We start from the raw sequence: 19050 nt of genomic DNA, 5'->3' as shown, positions 1-19050 counted from the left end.
TTGATGCAAAGTAAAGTGACTAATACAAGGAGAACAAATTTATGCAATAAAAACAATATTGAAAAGATAATCAACTGTGAAAGATTTAGTAACTCCAATTAATACAATGGTCCACTATATCTCCAGGACTCATGATGCAACTTGCTCTCAAACACCAGATAGAGAACTGGTAGCAGAGTGCAGATTGAAGCATATTTTTCTCCTTCCTAATTATCCTGTTTTTTTTGAGGGGGGGAGGAGACATGGCTAATACAGAAATGTTTTTCATGAATTTATTTGTATAATGGTTATTGTATTTCTTGCCTTTTCAAGAGAAAAGGTAGAGAACTTTGAACTGAAGATAAAAATAAAATAAAATTTAAAAAATGATATTCACATTCTTAAAAAGGAAATAGTTCCTGTTCCATAATTTAGATCTTAGTCTTAAAATTCAATTTTTATAAACTCATAGATGAGATAGATAAGATCATGCCTTGGTAAGTTGATTAATGAAATTCAAATGCAAAGAAGTTTTATTTGTAACTCAGAGTGATAATTTATGAATTTATAGTTAGAATTCTGTCAGGCAGATCATAGTCTTAGGTTAATGCTAGTTAACACATTTTCTTCCTAACTGTGAAAATACTTGGAAGCCAAATTGAGATAAGAAGTATTTTAAAAATGAAACAAAACAAAACAGAAAGACCACTTGACTTAGAGACTTGAACTCAAATCTTCCTAGATTACAGAACAATTACTATGGAGGAGATTTGTTTTCTTTTTGTTTTTGGTCTGAACTACTGATTTCATCAGAGCACGCATCAGTCTGAGAAACTGACCTCTGAGAGACAGAGAGAGGTTAAATAACTTGCCCCTAGTCATACAGCTAATATATATCAGAAGAAAAATCATACATAGTCTTTCCCTCTCTGTACCACACAATATGATATATGCCAAAATAAAATTTTCCTATAATATGGTTTTATTTGCCCCTGAGTTTGTGAATCAAGACTATAAAACGTGAATTCAAAGACTGCATGGCAGGATGGATAGGAATTCAAGTGAATTTGTACATAATAAGTCCTAAATAAATGAGTGCATTTTGATTTGTTGACCAAGTAGTTTTTTTTAATGATGACCCATAAAGTCACATAGTCCCAAGGATGAAGGAATAGAAAAGTCTAGGGCATAAGACTAAGTATGAATATGACCTTTTTTTCTCTCCATATTTGGAAATTCATATGTCCCAGATAGGTATAGTTTTATTCTTTTTTTTCATCACTGTTTAAATATGGAACTGAATTTATGCCCTCATTGGGTGTGAGTATGCCCTATTTAAATAATAGGAAAAAAAGGTGTCATACATAGGTTATATGAGTAATACTTGATAAATGTAACACATTAAATGCAAATATATTTTTAAAAAATGACTCAGAATTCACTATATACTGATGTTGTTTTCCTGCTCAGAAATCCTAGTAAATTCTTATTATCTCTAGGACATGATGCAAGTTCCTCAACTTAACTTTAAAACCCTCTTTAGATCTCTTTTACCATTTTAAACCTACTTTATTATTCTCCTGTAATATTAACAGCTGTTCCTTGAATCTGGCCATTCATTCAATTTTGAATCCATCTAATTATAATATAAATAAGTGTGGGAATACCTGGGTTGGACAATTACTAAAATGTGCCTCCACCAGAATTAGAGGTTGAGTGAGAATTTCAGATTAAAACTCATAATAAAGCTAGCTGAGTTTTTTTTTCCTTGAAACTGTTTATCTTATTTAAGCAGATTTGTGACCGCAAAATCTTTCTTGGAGAAATTAGACTGCATTATTTGTTTGATAATCTGATCCATTCTATTTGTGATTTTTGGAGTGTAGTTAGTAGAATTGATTCCTACACTACTACTTTCTTAAATGAATACGAATAGGAAAGAAATTTCTTTAATAAAGTCTATTTGTTAAACCATTAGTTTATATTTCCCCAGATATGCAGTTTTAATTTTTTTTGAAAATTGTGTTATAACTTGATGTTGTGTTATAACTCTTCTCTGTTCAAATTCCAGGAGAAATCTATTCAGTTAAAAAATATAGGTGGAATATGGAAGAAAGAAGGTGAAAATGCTATATTGTGTCTAGATAAGAAAACTGCAGGTTGTAGAAAAATGTTAACCAAGAAAATAAAAAAGTTACAACATCCAAAACCATGTGATATAATGTGTTGCAGACTGTTTAGGATGACTTCCTCAAGTCTCTACTTCATTAGGTTGAAGGTCAGTTCTTTTTGGGGAGTAGGTAGAAGGAGGAAGGTCTTTTCTGGGGCTTTATCATAACCTCTATCATACTTGTTTGAGAAAAGCATAGAGAGGCCCAAACCACAGAGACTTTTACTGTTAAAATTTTCTTCTAGGGGCGGCTAGGTGGCGCAGTTGATAAAGCACTGGCCCTGGAGTCAGGAGTATCTGGGTTCAAATCTGGTCTCAGACACTTAATAATTACCTAGCTGTGTGGCCTTGGGCAAGCCACTTAACTCCATTTGCCTTGCAAAAAATAAAATCTAAAACAAAAATTTTCTTCTAGCAACTAGATGACCTCAGGCATATGGTTTGAAGATTGCTTCTGGATTGAATCATTGTCCTTAAATGACCCAAGAGGGAAGAATAAGACATCATTTCATATGGAGAAAAATCCATTCAGACCAAATGCATATTCTAGGTTTTCAGAGGGTTTTGGTATAAGATTAAGATGTGATTGACTACATAGTAGAGACAGAAACAGCTTTTTCTGTTTTTTTATATAGAAAGAAACATCCATTATCTGATTGACTCCTCTTGGATTTACCTTTTGTAACTGACTCATTTTATTTACTGCTGTTTATTGGCAGATAATATTTGAACCAAGATGGAATCTAGGACAAAGCTAAAACCATACATTCAGAAGTCACTGTTCAAATCTTTTTCAGGTACATTCATCTATGAGTTCTATCTTTTCTTCTTGAAGTCATTTTATTTTAAAGTGGAGAGCCAGTAGTTGAAAGTGTTTTGAATGAAGAAAAGATTTGGTCACTTACAAGGTAGATATAATTTCTATTCGTATTTAATTATTTGGAGGACAAATGTATGCCCACTCAATCATCATTAAATCAACCACAATTTCTTAAGCATCTAATGGTGCTAGGTGGTGAGGATGCAAATACAAAGAATGCAATAACACGAAAACATGAAGAGATTGCATTCTAATGGAGACAGTAGGTACAATAAAGAAAGGTACATAGTGTAATATAAAGTGAATATATACATACATATATAGATAGATATATAGAGGAGTTAAATACAAGCCATTTTTTGTGAGAAGGCACTAACCTTTGTGGGAGGGGATATTCAGAAGAGCTTTTATACCATAGTTTCTAAAGGTGAGGGAAGCTGTGACATGAGAAGATGCATTTCAGGCATATGGGACAACTGAAAAGCACAAAGACAGGAGCTGGGATGTCATATATGAAAAGCAGAGAGACCAGTTTGGCTAGATTGTAGAACATGGGAGGAGGACTGATGTCCAAGGAGGTTAGAAAGATGGGTTGTGACCTGTTTGTGTTATGACTTTAAATAGAATTTTATGTTTTAGCCCAGAGGCAGTAAGTAGGAATCCATTGGATTTGGTAAACACTGGAAAACGTATCCCTGAGATTGACTACAAACTTAAAAGTTAGTTTAAAAAAAACCCTAAAAAGCTTTATAAGACAGATTTTGAAAGGAAGTCCATTGTGTTCTACTAAGGCTTAGGTGAGAGTTACATCCTTTGTTTAGATTGACCAAGGCTGGGAGAGGTCTTGAGTGACATAATCAGGTCACATTCCCTAGCATTTCTTTAGAATAGGTCATGTGTCTTATTATAATATTCATTCTGACATTGTTTACCAGAGTTAATTGTTGCCTGCTGAGAACACCCACTCTTCCAAGGGTACAAAAGCATCATGAAGCCATGATGATCCATCTTTGATTCATGACAAATCACCAAGTACTTTTATTAATTATCCCTCAGCAATAATTAATAAGATGATTAATTACCCAGAAATCATTTTTAAATATCATATAAGTATTATTTACTTTGAATATTATAGTGTAAAACAAAACTTTGCAGATTAATGGGAAATAAAAGGGTCCATGACTAGTTTTGATATGTGGTCTTGAGAAAGTCCCTTCATATTTTGGGCTTTATTTTCCCCATTTGTCAAATAAGAGAGCCGACCTAGATGATTTTCAACATTTCTTTTTGATTTAATATTCTATGATACTATTGTTGGGTCACTTTTTATTTGATTCAATTGAAATGTATTCTTTGAAGAAATCATCTTCTCAAGCAATGTATCTTCATGTTGAGAGAGAGAGAGAGAGAGAGAGAGAGAGAGAGAGAGAGAGAGAGAGAGAGAATAATTTAGTTAGTGTTATTCTGCCAGCCATGGAACTCACTAATTTTATCCACTAGAATGAATATGAGATGAGAGTTGAAAATTGTGCTTTTTTTTTCAGCTAGTTCCCAGACATCTTTTATATTGTGAGCTTCTGCATTCGTGTACTACACCCAATGTTATTCTGGAACATCCGCTTCTTTATACTCACAGATGGACTACTCATTCCATTTAAATTTGTAAAGCTTTTGAGAGGGACAACTTAGTTGACTTTACTAATATTTTTGAACAGTCAATAAACATTAATGAATTCTTACTATGTACTGGGCATTGTATTAATATAGGGATACAAAAAGATACAAAGACAGTCCCTGACTTTAAGGAACTTACAATCTAATTGGAGAGCCAACAAGTAAGTATGTACAAAAAAATCTATAAAAAGGATAATTTTAAAATATTAAAAGAGAAAACGCATTAGAAGGTTATCTAGTTCTCTTGCACTTCCATGTGCTTCTTTTGTCTACTGTTAAAAAAGGAAGAAAAAAAAGTTATTTAGTGTGATCAATCTTTAATGTAATCCTCCTTGCCAGATAAATCTTAAATCTTTTTTGGTTTCTATTTAAGTAGAATTCCTGATACTTCCCTCTTTCCTTATTAATAATTTAACTCACTTTGGGGAGAAAAAAATATATTCAATTGTTTTCATAGCAATTATTATAGATTCATATACTTTTTTGATACAAATTACTATCTTAAAGAAACCATAGCCCCTTTCCAGATGTAACTGTTTAAAGATGCTCAATACTTTATGGGAAACTTAAAAGTTTTTTAAGGGTAATTATGAAAATGTATGTGTTAACTTTAAATTCTCACTGATGTAAGGAATCTAATCACCTCATAAGGTATGACTCCTCTCTCTATATGATAGGAATTAAAAGTAAGAGTGGGAAATATGGGTTCTGTCTGATTTGGATAGAAAAGAAAAATAGGAATAAGTTGAACAAATTGAATAGAAGAATAAATTAGAAAGTCTTGGTAATGTAAGATGACAAGCAATAGAAAACCAATAACCAAACTTACATAATTCATTTATGGAATGTCAAATTCCTTGGATTTCACCTGAACATCAGATTCTAATGTCTATTAAACCCTTTTGTGTGGTAAGAGGCAAATTATCAAATTGCTCTAAGACCAGATGTCTTTACTGGTAAAATGGGGATGATTATACTTGCATTATGTGCTGCTCAGGAAATGCTTTGTAAACCTCAAAACTCTCTAGAAACACGAATTATTTTATTTTTTCCTGAAATTTCAGAGAAGAAGTTCTATTAAGGGAGTTAGCAGTATTGTGAAGGAATAAGCAGATAATTTATGACATAATTATTAGTAATTAGCAATACAAATTGAGGATATTGTTATAGGTACCCAAATCAATTCTATAATCACAAATTTACTTCAGTTCAGTATAGGAAGAAATATGACTTGAGCTCCCATTCAATACCTACTCTACTAAAAGAGTAAGAAAGAACTATAAATCATAGCAATAAAATAGCAAATTATTCAATTAGAGCAGAATTGCAAAGTAAATGACAGGAAAAATTCTAAAGTAAGATAAATCTCCGTCCCCACAATGAAATATGTAGATTCCTACAAGAGAACAGCTTCCCAGAAAATACCTTCTTTGAGGAAATGCCTCACATAATCACAGTTATAGAATTTTGAGTTGGAAGGAGTCTCAGAATTCAAGTCCTACCAAATAAACAAGAATATTTTTTTTGCCTTCTTGAAGAGAAGTCATTCAGTCTTTCTTGGAAGACCTCCAGCAAGAGGCAGCTTATTATCACTTGATGCAGCCCATTACTTGTAGATACCTCAGTCAAAACAATTTTTCTTATTATAAGGCTATTTGCTTCTTTTCAGTTTCATCCATTGCTTTAGTTCTTCCTTCTGGGAATGAGAATGATTCTTATCTTTCCATATAGTTGCCCTTCAAAGGCTTGCAGAAAACTATATTTCCTGTGCCTTACCTTATTATGCTAAATATACTAATCCTTCAGCCAATCCTCATTTGCTGGGCTCCCTGCACCCTGGGCTGAGAGGTCTGAAAATCACCCCTACTGCCATAGACCAAAGTACCTCCCAGGGACCTAGGCATAGGGGCTATTCCTGGAAGCTGGAGCTGGTTCACTCTGCCCTGAGAGGCCTGGACTGCTGCCCCTTCCAACCCCTGTGGAACAGGCCCTTCCCGCAGCTCTTCCAAGTTGTCTTGGGTCAAAAAATGTTTTCATTCAGTCTTCCTAGGGTTTCTGTCACTCTAGAATTTGGTTAGAGTCATAATTTTAAGGCATTTGAAGTAATCTGGGGGAGCTTCTGAGAATTCCTGACTCTATTCTGCCATCTTTGCTCTGTCCAGCCAAACCTCATTTGGGACAATTTCATGGACCCTTATCATATTAGATGTGCTTTTCTAGATATTCTTCAATTTATCAATATCCTTCCTAAAATGTGGTTCTGGGAACTGTCTGATCAGAACAGAGTGGAACAGAACAATCAACTGCCTTGTCCTAAAAAAATAAATGCTCTTTTACCTATATATTCAAATGGATCTATGATATGATTGATCTGAGGGTCCTCTTTAGATGCAGATTATAACCTGTTAATGTTTACTCATCATGGACAATTCTTGTCCACGTACTCCCAAGAATTCACTACAGTCAATTGAATGTGCTTAAGACCTTATTTACTTATTTCTGATATTGAGATGGTATCACTGGAACACTGTAGTTGTCTACCTTTAATATCCTTCTGTTGCCAGGCAAATAGTTCAACTTCTCTTTCCATTATACAATTCCTTGATAACATCCTTTACTCCTATTCTTCTTCAGAGTTCTTCATTGGTTTTAAGGTATAATCTGTATACTCTTACCATATATATGTCTCTCCATTGCCCTCCATGTGTTGTGCAGGTTTAACTTTTCTCATTTCACTGCCTGATAACTACTCCAGTAAAGTATTGCAACTTAATTTTGCATTAGAACTTTTTATTTTTTGCAAATTATTTGTCTGCTGAGGCATATTGAGATTGCAGGCCACTAAAATCCCTAGATTACTTTTTTAGAGAAATTTTCTTTTTTAAAAAATATTATTGTGAATTTAGTAATAATCATTAAGCACAAGTATTCGTATATGTATGGAAGTATTAAATATAAAGTCATGGATTTTTGTTGACCATGTTTTGTTTTTTAAAATTGTGTGCTAAATTTAACAAGGTAGTTACAAAGTTGACCTGTTGTGTGCTTTTCTGAATTTCTTTTTATTTCATTACATCCATTTAAAATGTTTCACTGATTATATTTTCTTTTTTGTTTCTATTACTTTCCACTAATTCTCATTCTCCAATCCCAAGTTAAAGTTTTCTCTTTTAACAAATGTTACAAAGTCTCCTTTGAGACTCCTCACTCAAATTGCAATTGAACTTTCTGACAGAGACCCTAAAAGTCACATGACTGCTTTTTCCTTCACCACTTATTATGCTAAATATACTAATCCTTCAGCCAATCCTCATTTGCTGGGCTCCCTGCACCCTGGGCTGAGAGGTCTGAAAATCACCCCTACTGCCACAGACCAAAGTGCCTCCCAGGGACCTAGGCAGTGTTTTTCCCAGTGTTTTTCCCCATTGATTATCAGGCTGACTCTTTTAGAAAAATTCCATCATTCTCTGCTGCTACATGGACTAAAAGTTTATGAGACCTCTAGTCTTTGTTAGCTTTGATATTTATAACCTCACAATCATCACTATTTTATATCTGCAAGCTTGATTGCTTATGATCAGAAAATAAAAAAAAGAGACAGAGGTGGCAATGTACTCATTCACAGCCATCATTAGGTTTAGGTGGGAGATAGGGTATCCACTGCTGTTCTCCTTTGACTTCTTCAGGGTATCAGTTCTGAATTTTGTTAAGAAAGGATAGCAAACACAAAGATAAGATCCAAAATGTTCTCACCAAGCAATAACATGGAGAAATTAAATTTAATAGGGATAAATATAAAGTCTTACACTGGGTTCAGTGTAAGAACTTTCCAGACAGAAGGCAGACAATGTCTTCCTTCTTGAGTAGCCTTCAGTTTATTCTTGGTATGTCTCTTAGGCTCTTAACTGGATGATTTATATCCCACTGGTCTAGTCTCTCCATTAACTGGGTAAATGGTGGTGGAATGTTAATATTGAGTCTGAGTTCATTCTTTCTATCCTCCTTGCTACCCTTTAGTAATGGTGCAAAGGGATTAACCTCTTTAGTTCCTGAAATGATGACTTTTCAGATCTGAGAATTCTACTGATGGACAAAAGTCATTGATGGACTCAATTGATGTCTTTATACATTCACCCAGGGGCATAGATAATTCAATCAATCATAACATATTTCCTATGTGATGCCATATATTTTTGAAGCTCTCAGAGCACTATAGTCCTCTCATTTTATTTAAGGACATTTTCATATATCATAAGAAAATTCTTTTGAATTTAATATTTTTGATTAGTTTGATTGTCTGACTGATTCTCTTACTATCTTAATTGACATTTATGGGCCATAAATGAAGTGGGAAAGGTATAAGCCCAACCTTTACAATAGTTGAGCAAAGCAAATTTAAAAAAAAATGATCACATCTGAAAATTTGCATCTTTTTCTTTTCCTTCTGTTCATTTCTTCATTTCAAGAGGTTGTGGGTAGCATGGTTCATTGTCAGTCTTCTGAAGTCATTACTGGTCACCACATTGATCAAAGTTTCAAAGTTGTTTTCTTTTACTTTATTGAGGTCACCTTACAAATTGTTCTCCTTTATCTGCTATTTTTTTGGTTATCAGTTTGTGGAAACATTTCAAATTTGTAGAAATCTTTTTTTTTTAGATTTTTTTTTTGCAAGGCAAATGGGGTTAAGTGGCTTGCCCAAGGCCACACAGCTAGGTAATTATTAAGTGTCTGAGACTGGATTTGAACCCAGGTACTCCTTACTCCAAGGCCAGTGGTTTATCCACTACTCCACCTAGCCACCCCAAATTTGTAGAAATCTTTTCAAATTTCTCTGAATTCTTCATATTTGTTATATGAGTTCAGTAACATTTTATCTATACTCCTCAGTTTATTCAATCCTTTCCTAGTTAATCAACATCCATTTGTTCAAGTTCTTTGTGCATATGATTTCTTTCTCTCTGTCTTTGACATTTTAATCCCTAAGTCTTTTACAAGATAAACTTGTGGTGCTCCAGCTTCATATGTGTGTGTGTGTGTGTGTGTGTGTGTGTGTGTAATCTGTATATATCCTTATATATATCTGTATATATCTCCTGTTCTGTCTTTCTATCTTTCTCTCTATCTATCTATCTATTTGGAATTGGATTTTTGAACCCAGTGTAAGACTTGTTATTTATCCCTATTAAATTTAATTACTCCATATTATTGCTTGGTGAGAACATTTTGGATCTTATCTTTGTGTTTGCTGTCCTTTCTTAACTTTATCATGCCTACAAATTTGATAAATATGACATTTTTCTTTACCTTAAGTCATAAATATAGTAGGTATAAGCAGATATTCCCAGGCATTACATTAAAGAATCCCTTTCAAGTTGTCATTGACCCATTAATGATTATTCTTTTGATATGAACATTCAAATCAGTTTCAAATCCAATCAAATAATCATATAACCTTCATCTTCCATTTTTTACCCCCCACAAGAATTTCATTAGACATTGTAAAATCACTAATATCTGGGAAAACTGGGAAAAAAGAATTGTAGCATTCTTATGATCTATAGTATAATAACCATTTAAAAATCAAAACAATTGTTTAAACTGAAACAACCTCTTTTTGAAAAAATTTACTTTCTTATTTATTTATACATTGCTAAAATAGTCTTGTAAGAGTAAACATAATCCCCCTCCCCCCAAAATAAAAATTTCTCACGAGAAATAAAGTAAAAGAGAAAAAAATGTGCTTCAGGCTGTGTTCCAATACCATCAGCTCTTTATCATTCTTTATCATAAATCCATCAGAGAAGTTATGTCCACAGTTGGTGCTGCCGATTGTAATTCTCTCCATCCATATCTCCCCACTACCAATTATTATATTTTCTCTCTCCTTTCATTCTGTCCCTCATCAAAAGGATGCTATGGGACAGCTGAGTGGCACAGCAGACAGAACACTGGTCCTGGGGCCAAGAGGCCCCAAGCCTATATTCCCACCCCCAGAGACCCGGCAACCACCCATCCCCATGGTCTCGGACAGGTCATTCAATCCCACCACCTTGCAAAAAGTAAAAAAGAAAATGCATTATATCTGACTATCCTCTCCCATGATCTTATCCTCTACCTCCCCCTCCCTTCCCCCATCCTCCTTTCGCTTCTTTTTCTTCTGGATTTCTATGCCCTATTATATATATCTATATATATGTATATGTATATGTATATATATTTTTCCTTTCTCAGTCATTTTCTATGAGAATGAAGGCTCCATCAATCCCCCTCACCTTCTCCCCTTCCGTACCATTACCAAAGCTATTTCTTGACTCTTTTTACTATTCTCCCTCTCCTCTCCTTTCTCCCAGTACATTTCCTTTTCACCATTGACTCCAATTTTAAAATATATTAGATCTTCAAATTCATCTCTCTTATGCCTTGTCTATAAAAGCTCCTTCTAACTGCTCTAATAAATGAGAAGGTTCATATGAGTATTATCAGTCTTTCCTTGCAGGAATACACACAATTCATCTTCATTAAATCCCTGATAATTTACCCTTCTCGTCCACCCTCTCTATGCTTCACCTGAGTCCTGTACTTGAAGATCAAACTTTCTGTTCAGCTCTGGTCATTTCAACAGGAACATTTGGAATTCCCCTGTTTCACTGAAAGTCCATCTTTTCCCCTGGAAGAGGATGTTCAGTTTTCCTGGATAGTTGATTCTTGGTTGAATTCCAAGCCCTTTTGCCTTCCAGAATATTATATTTCAAGCCCTATGAGCCCTTAATGTGGATGCTGCTAAGTCCTGGGGAATCCTGACTGCAGTACCACAATATTTGAATTGTTTTGTTTTGGCTGCTTGTAGTATTTTCTCTTTGACTTTGGAGTTCTGGAACTTGGCTATAATATTCCTGGGAGTTATTATTATTTGGATCTCTTTCAGTAGATCGATAGATTCTCTCAATTTCTATTTTTCCTCTGCTTCTAGGCTATAAGGACAATTTTCCTGTGGAAATTCTTTCAAAATGAAGTCAAGGCTCTTTTCTTGATCATGACTTTCAGGTAGCCTGAAAATTTTTAAATTATCTCCCTTGGATCTGTTTTCCAGAGCTGTTGTTTTTTATAATAAGATATATCAAGTTTTTTCTAGTTTTTATTCTTTTGATATTGTTTTATTCTGTCTTGATTCCTTTCAAAGTCATCAGCTTCCTTTAGCTCCATTCTATACTTGAAGGATTTGTTTTCTTCAGAGAGCTTTCTTACCTCCTTTTTCATCTGACCAATTCTGTTTTTTAAGGTATTTTTCTCATTAACTTTTTTGAAGTGTTTTTTCCATTTGACCTAAACTGGTTTTAGAATGTTATTTTCTTCAGCATTTTTTTTTTGATCTCCTTGACTAAGCTGTTGACTTGGTTTTCATGTTTTTCCTGCATCTCCCTCATTTCTCTTCACAATTTTTCCTCTACCTCCCTCACTTGATTTTCAATATCTTCTTTTGAGCTCTGAAATAGGCTGAGCCCAACTTCTGTATTTCTTGGAGGATTTAGATGCAGAAGCTGGAACTTTCTTATCTTCTGATTGTGTGTTTTGGTCCTCCATGAGACCAAAGTAATTGTCTATGGTCAGGTTCCTTTTTTCCTGTTTACTCATTTCCCCAGCCTGTGTCTGATTTGGGGTACTTCCTGAGATTTTGAGGTCCCCTACAAGTATCTCAGTTTGGGAGGCTCTGACTGCTCTCCTGCTTGTGCTCTGGTCTGTGGATGGCAATGGGGGGCTCCCAGACTGTGACCAGGGTCTGAATATGGACAAAGTACAAGAGTCCTGTCCCAGGGCCAGATGAGAGACCTTGAAAGTCTCCCTCCTACCACTCCCTTACCTTCTATGGGCTGAGTACTCTGGTTGCAGCTGTCAGGCAGCTTGTTGCTGGGCAGTTTGGTGTGCCTGCTTCCATTTCCTGGCATCTGGGCTGCACTGAGGGCCACACTGGCTCCCATTCACTCTGGCAGAGGTTTCCTTACTGATCTTTGAAGTTGTGCTTGATGTTCCCTGGGTTATCAGGTCAGGAAACTGCTTCTGCTGCCCCAGCCAGTGCTTCCCATTACCCAGGTGTCTAGACACTCAGTGGTCTGTTCCTGGAAGACTGGAGTTCCTTCATTCCAATGCCATAATCCTGGTTGTGCTGCTGCCTTCTCCACCCCCATGAAACAGAGTTTTCTCATGATTTTCCAGGCTGGAGAATTGCCTCACTGGATCTTTCTGTGGGTTCTGACTCAAAAATTTAGTTAGGGCCATAATTTTAAGGTTTTTGGAATATTTATGAGAGCACTCCTAGGAAAGGCTGTTCTCCTGTTGCCATCTTGGCTCTGTCCCTTCATCACTCCTGAAACAACTTTTGAATGAAACCCCACTGGACTTCTTGGGATCTCCTCTTCCTTCTCTAGATACTCACAAATTTTCCTTGTAGAATTTTTTCAGAGATTGAAGTCAAATTTACTGATGTCTAGTTTGCAGTTTCTATTTGCTTTTCTCCATTCTTTTTTTTGAAAATCAGGATATTTGCCTTCTTCAAGGGCAAATCCATAAAATTATTACCATAAACAATCTCTCTTCCCCTTCAAGTTTCAAAGATCATTGACAATGGCTTAGCAATCACCTATTACAGTTAATTCTATTTCTTTAAGTAGTTCATCTGAACCTGCTGACTTTACTCCACTGAAGATAGTGAAGTGCCTTTGTTGTTGGTTTTTAATTGATTAGTCACATATCTTCTTTATTATACCACTTGGGGTTTTTGTTCTTTTTTTTGTTTGTTTTTGCAATGACACTGGAGTGTTTTCCATTTCCTTGTCCAGCTCATTTTATAGATGAGAAAACTGAGGCAAACAGGGTTAAATGACTTTCCTGGATTCACACAGTTCACATGGATTTGAATTCATAAAACTGAGTTTTCCTATTTCTAATTTCAGTTGTTCTATCCTTTATGTCCCCCTGCTATCCCAGCTAAGTATTTCTTTCTTCTTTTGTGGGATATAAGTGGCACAGTGTATAGAGCATTGGATTTGAAGTCAGGAAGACCTTAGTTAAAATCTCTACTCATATACTTAATAGATGTATGTCCCTGGGCAAATCATCAAACCATGTTTGCCTCAACCTCCCTCACTTTCCTCTTCTGTAAAATGGGGATTAACAACAGCTCCTACCTTCTTGAGTTTTTGTAAGGGTGAAATGAGATATCTATAAAGCTCTTGGAAAATGATTAGAACACAGTTGGCACTTTAAAAGTGCTTGTTTCTTTCTTAGATATTATTACCACATTTCATTTCCTTGTTACCTATTTTTATTCCACCTTTTGTGTTCCAAAGATAATTTTCCTTAGTAAAGAAAATGAAAATGAAGCAAGAATTGAATGACTTTGCCTTTGGTTCTTATCTTTACTTTTGTTCCATACTCTGATTTATTACTTTTTCCCAATGTACTTTTAAAAATTATTATTATTATTATTATTATTATTATTATTTTATCTTATTATTTAAATGCCATAGTTTTCCTAGTTCATCTCAGCTCATTTTGAGCTGTTGCCTTTGTTACCACCCTAGGAACTTTGGACTGACTGGATTTGCACAAAAATGGTCCAGAAATGTGACTGATTAGTAGGGGAAAATCTTGCTCTATGTGCTTAGTTAACTTTGTTTAATACCTCTTCCCCACCCACTAATCTAAATTTTTCCCTCCCTACATTCAATTCCTGTTATTCACAACATCCAAATTATCAAAAACTCCTAGAAATTCACAAATCTAGACAAATGATTAGCAATTCTTTTTTTTTTTTGCCCTCTTTTCATCCTTTTAATTCAGATCCAATATTTCTCCTCTTCCTTATTACATAAAAGCTTTTTCTGCCAAAGTCAAATAACATTTGACTTGCTTCAGTGAGTTCTGCCCATACTGTGCCCGGGAAGACCTCATTTCATGTCTCAGTTTCCTGGTAATTTGCCATATCTTTCTATTGCTGCTGACTCACTGCCTATTCCAGCCCCTTTACTTCCTAAGATCCTGTAGTTTCCTTACCATTTCTTTACAACTTCCATTCCCGCTTGTTCTTTTCAACCAAAAACTCCATTCTCTATTGCTGCTCCTTCCTTGCAGGTTTTACCCACTACTTCTCCATCAGGTTGCTTCTGCTGATTTATGTTGAAGTGCCTTCTCCTTTTCCTACTTCTCTTTTCACTTGTTATGTTGCTCTTTCAGGGAAAAGTGACTTGTACTTTTCCACTAGTGACTCTGCTTTTGTCTCTAGGGAACATGAACATCATGCCTCTCCCAGGATAAGCTGATCACCTTGAAATTTCATCACTTTGCAGGACCTGACTCTGTTTTTATATTCAATATCCTCTCAACTCTCTAAGTTGCCTCTGACTGGAGAACTAGAAATTGAAGCATTACAATCATCCCCAAACTTACTTTATTGAGGGTCCAGAACTTTTCAGGCAACTTTCCATTTTCCATTACCAGTTCTACTTCTTTTTGATTCCATGGAAAATCATTGTCTCTACCCCCCTCCTTAAGACAATTTCTAACACATGCTAGACACTTAAAAATGCTTGTTGATGACCATAATTTAACAAGATAAGTCAATCTGTCCATGGATGTAGATTTTTTGTTTAAAGACCAACACCAGAATGAAGACAAAAACCATTTTATCTGTGGAAGTGAATGCCTAAATATTTTACATATGTTAAGAATAGACTGCATCTTCATTATAAAAATGATTTTCTTTGCAAACTGGAGTTTCAATATATAAAAACAATTTATCCCTGAAAAAAAGTTCTTTTAAAGGCTTTCATTATCATGACTCAAAGAAACACAAAGCATGTCTGAACCAAGGAAAACAACCAGGTATTGTTTAGGTGGCAGAATGGTACTGTACACTTACACCTACACAAATACACACACACACACACACACACATACACACACGTGTACTTAAAAGATACAAGAATAAAAGCTATTGCCCATTTGATAAATGGTATAATGATATAAATAGACTCTTTTCAAGGGAAGAAACTCAGGCTGCCTCTAACCACATTTTAAAAATGCTCCAAATCTTCATTAATAATTACAGAAATGCAAGTCAAAGAAATTCTGAGGTTTTTTCCCTCATATCCATCAGATTGCCAAAGATGACAAAAGAAGAAAATGATAGATGTTGAAAGAACTATGAGAAAATAGAGATATTGATGCAATGTCAGTAGAACAGTCAAAAGGTTCAACTGCCTTGGAAAGCAATTTGAAATTATTCACAAAAGTTACTAGATGCTGCATGTTATTTGACCTATATATGCCACTGCTAGGACCAAAGTGCAAAGAGACCAAAGAAAGGAAAAAAAGTCATATATGTGCAAAACATATTTATAGTAGCTCTTTTTGGAGAGATAAAATAGAAATTAAGAAGATATTCATTGATTAAGGAATGACTGAAAACATATTCATATGAATGTGATGGAATTTCTTCTGCTTTATAAAATGGGAAAAAATCTATTTCAGAGATGGAATCCAGAAAAATGATTTATACTTTAATATCAATATTATAAAAAATGAACAATTTTGAAAAGGTTAAGTGATCAGCCATGATTCTGAGGAGTTGATAAAGAAGAAAGCCATTTCATGACAGAAAAATGTGGCGGACTAATATATAAATTAGGAAATTAATTTTTGATATGAGCACTGTGGGGATTTGTTTTTCATGACTCTGTGTGTGTGTGTGTGTATGTATATATAATTTCCCCTTTCTCCCTCCCTCCCTCTCCTCTTCCCCCTCTCCCCCTCCCTCCTCCTCCCCTTCCCCCATTCCCCCTCTCCCTCCCTCCTTCCTTCCTCCTTTCCTTCCTTCCTTCCTTCCTTCCTTCCTTCCTTCCTTCCTTCCTTCCTTCCTTCCTTCCTTCCTTCCTTCCTTCCTTCCTTCCTTCCTTCCTTCCAAATGCTTGAATACTTGATAATCTAGAAACAAAAAAATGATATTTTAAACAAAGAAAAGTTTATGAAATTGGAAGTACAACCAATCTATCAATGTCTGTATCCTGGATTTATGGTTAGTGTTGATGGGACATGTTTTTTGGTCTAGTCTCATCTTTTATACTTACTGACTTTATTTGATTGAGTGTATGACAAATTCTCTCCAAAAGCAATTTGAGATAACAGTCCATAGGAATTGAGACCACTGGAAAAAAAGTAGAAGGACTTTTTTGGAGAAAGTCAAATGAGAGAAAATGAATCAACTGGACATTTCCAAAATATCAGGGATTATATCTTGAAACAAAGTATAATGGATTTCACAAGCTCATACATATAGAGCTAGTAGGAACCTCAGAAGTCATCTATTTAACTTTGTTTTACAGATATGAAAACTGATGATTAGAAAAGTTGATGGTGATACAGTGGATAGAGATTGGTCCTGGAGTCAGGAGGAACTGAGTTCAAATAGGGCCTCAGACACTTAATGCTTACTTAGCTGTGTGACCTTGGGCAAGTCACTTAATCCTGATTGCCTCACATTCAGGACCATCTTCAGTCATCCTGATCCTTCTCTGGCCACTGGATCCAGATGGCTCTGGAGGATCAAGTGAGGCTGATGACTTATCACAGCAACCCCTTACTCAAATAAGCTCATGTGCTTGTCATGGCATCATTTCCCTGATGTCATGATCTTCTTCAAAAATGAAGGACAAACATTATTATTAATCAAAGCTTGGGACTATCTATCCCAGTAGCTCTCTTATTCACTCCTTTAATGATGTAATAGAGAGACAGTTTATGGTTCTTTGTCAGTTATGTCAGGACTATGTAAACACAGAATATAGCTTAAAACCAGTGAGTGAGGTGAAGAGAAGGCAGATAAGTCTAGAAAGAACCTTTCAGCAAGAATCCTGAATCTGATCCATTCATTTTATAAATGAAGAGACTGAGTCCCAGAGAAAGGACTCAAATTTCTTAGAGATAGCAAGTAACAGAACTGAGATTTGAAACCATGTCCAATATTAAAATATTATGGAGAAAAACTATAATCTTTTTACATTTCCATTGGACCTTAAACTGATGAATAAGTAAACTCACTAGCTTGCTCTTTGTCTGGTTATCTTATTATCTCTCTGTTATTCCTCTGAGCCAAGGTGATTTACAAGGCATAATTTGATTTCTACATAAAATGCAAACATCAAATCACTCATGTTTTCCCCACAGTTGTCACAGACTAACACTTCTCTCTCTCTCTCTCTCTCTCTCTCTCTCTCTCTCTCTCTCTCTCTCTCTCTCTCTCTCTCTCTCTTTCCATTCTTTTCTAACCCTCTGAAGTGATGATCCAGGATGATGGGAAAATATTTTCTTATATCATTGAAACTGCTTTTGGAATTTTTAATGAAATGGAACAACTGTTCTAGAATGAATCTCAAAAGAGTCATCTCACAGGAATCAGGTCCTGTTTTGGTTGGGTTATATATATGTATATCTCTGTATCAATTGATAATATGATATAGCTGTCTATTATACATACATATAAATACATATACCATAGATATTATAAATCACTATATTTGTATATATACCCACCACATAATTAGTGATATATATATACACATGTATATACTTTCTCTTTCCATATATACTGTGTTTTATAAATATATATTTGTTTATATTTATATTATATATTACTTATATATAAATTTGCTATTTATATTTATATTATATATTACTTATATACGCTAGGCTGTAAATATATGTTGACTATGTGTATACATACATGCATATATATATATTTATAAATTGTGCTTTCCTTTTTTTTAGATTATCTGGTCTATGCAAAACTTGTGTTGGCTTTAGGGTACATCTTTCTTGCATTATGAAAACTCCAAATAGGACTAGTGTTTTCTGCTTAAGCCTCAGCTCACATTGAAAGGGAGATAATGCCACCTGTTTTTTTAAAATAGTTTCCAATCTGATGGTTTTAGTGGGGTGTGTGAACTTGGGAAAAAAATTATCACTTTATTTTCACCAACTTCTGAAATTTCAAATTTGTTTCACTCATTAATATAGGAAAAAATATTTTGAGAAATGATGCACAGGCTTCATCAGACTGCTAATGGAATCCAAGAGACAGAAGAGTTAAGAATCTTTGTTTTAATGAGGAGATCAAAGCAATTCATAGCCATATGAAAAAATGCTCTAAATCATTAATTATTAGAGAAATGCAAATTAAAGCTTCTCTGAGGTACCACCTCACACTTCTCAGATTGGCCAATATGACCAGGAAGGATAATGATCATTGTTGGAAGAATTGTGGGAAATCTGGGACACTATTACACTGTTGGTGGAGCTGTGAACTCATCCAACCCTTCTGGAGAGCCATTTGGAACTATGCCCAAAGGGCAACAAA

The sequence above is a fragment of the Macrotis lagotis genome, chromosome 1, assembly GCF_037893015.1.
Source record: "Macrotis lagotis isolate mMagLag1 chromosome 1, bilby.v1.9.chrom.fasta, whole genome shotgun sequence".
In the NCBI taxonomy this organism is placed as follows: domain Eukaryota; kingdom Metazoa; phylum Chordata; class Mammalia; order Peramelemorphia; family Peramelidae; genus Macrotis; species Macrotis lagotis.
This window is presented reverse-complemented; position numbering follows the sequence as displayed.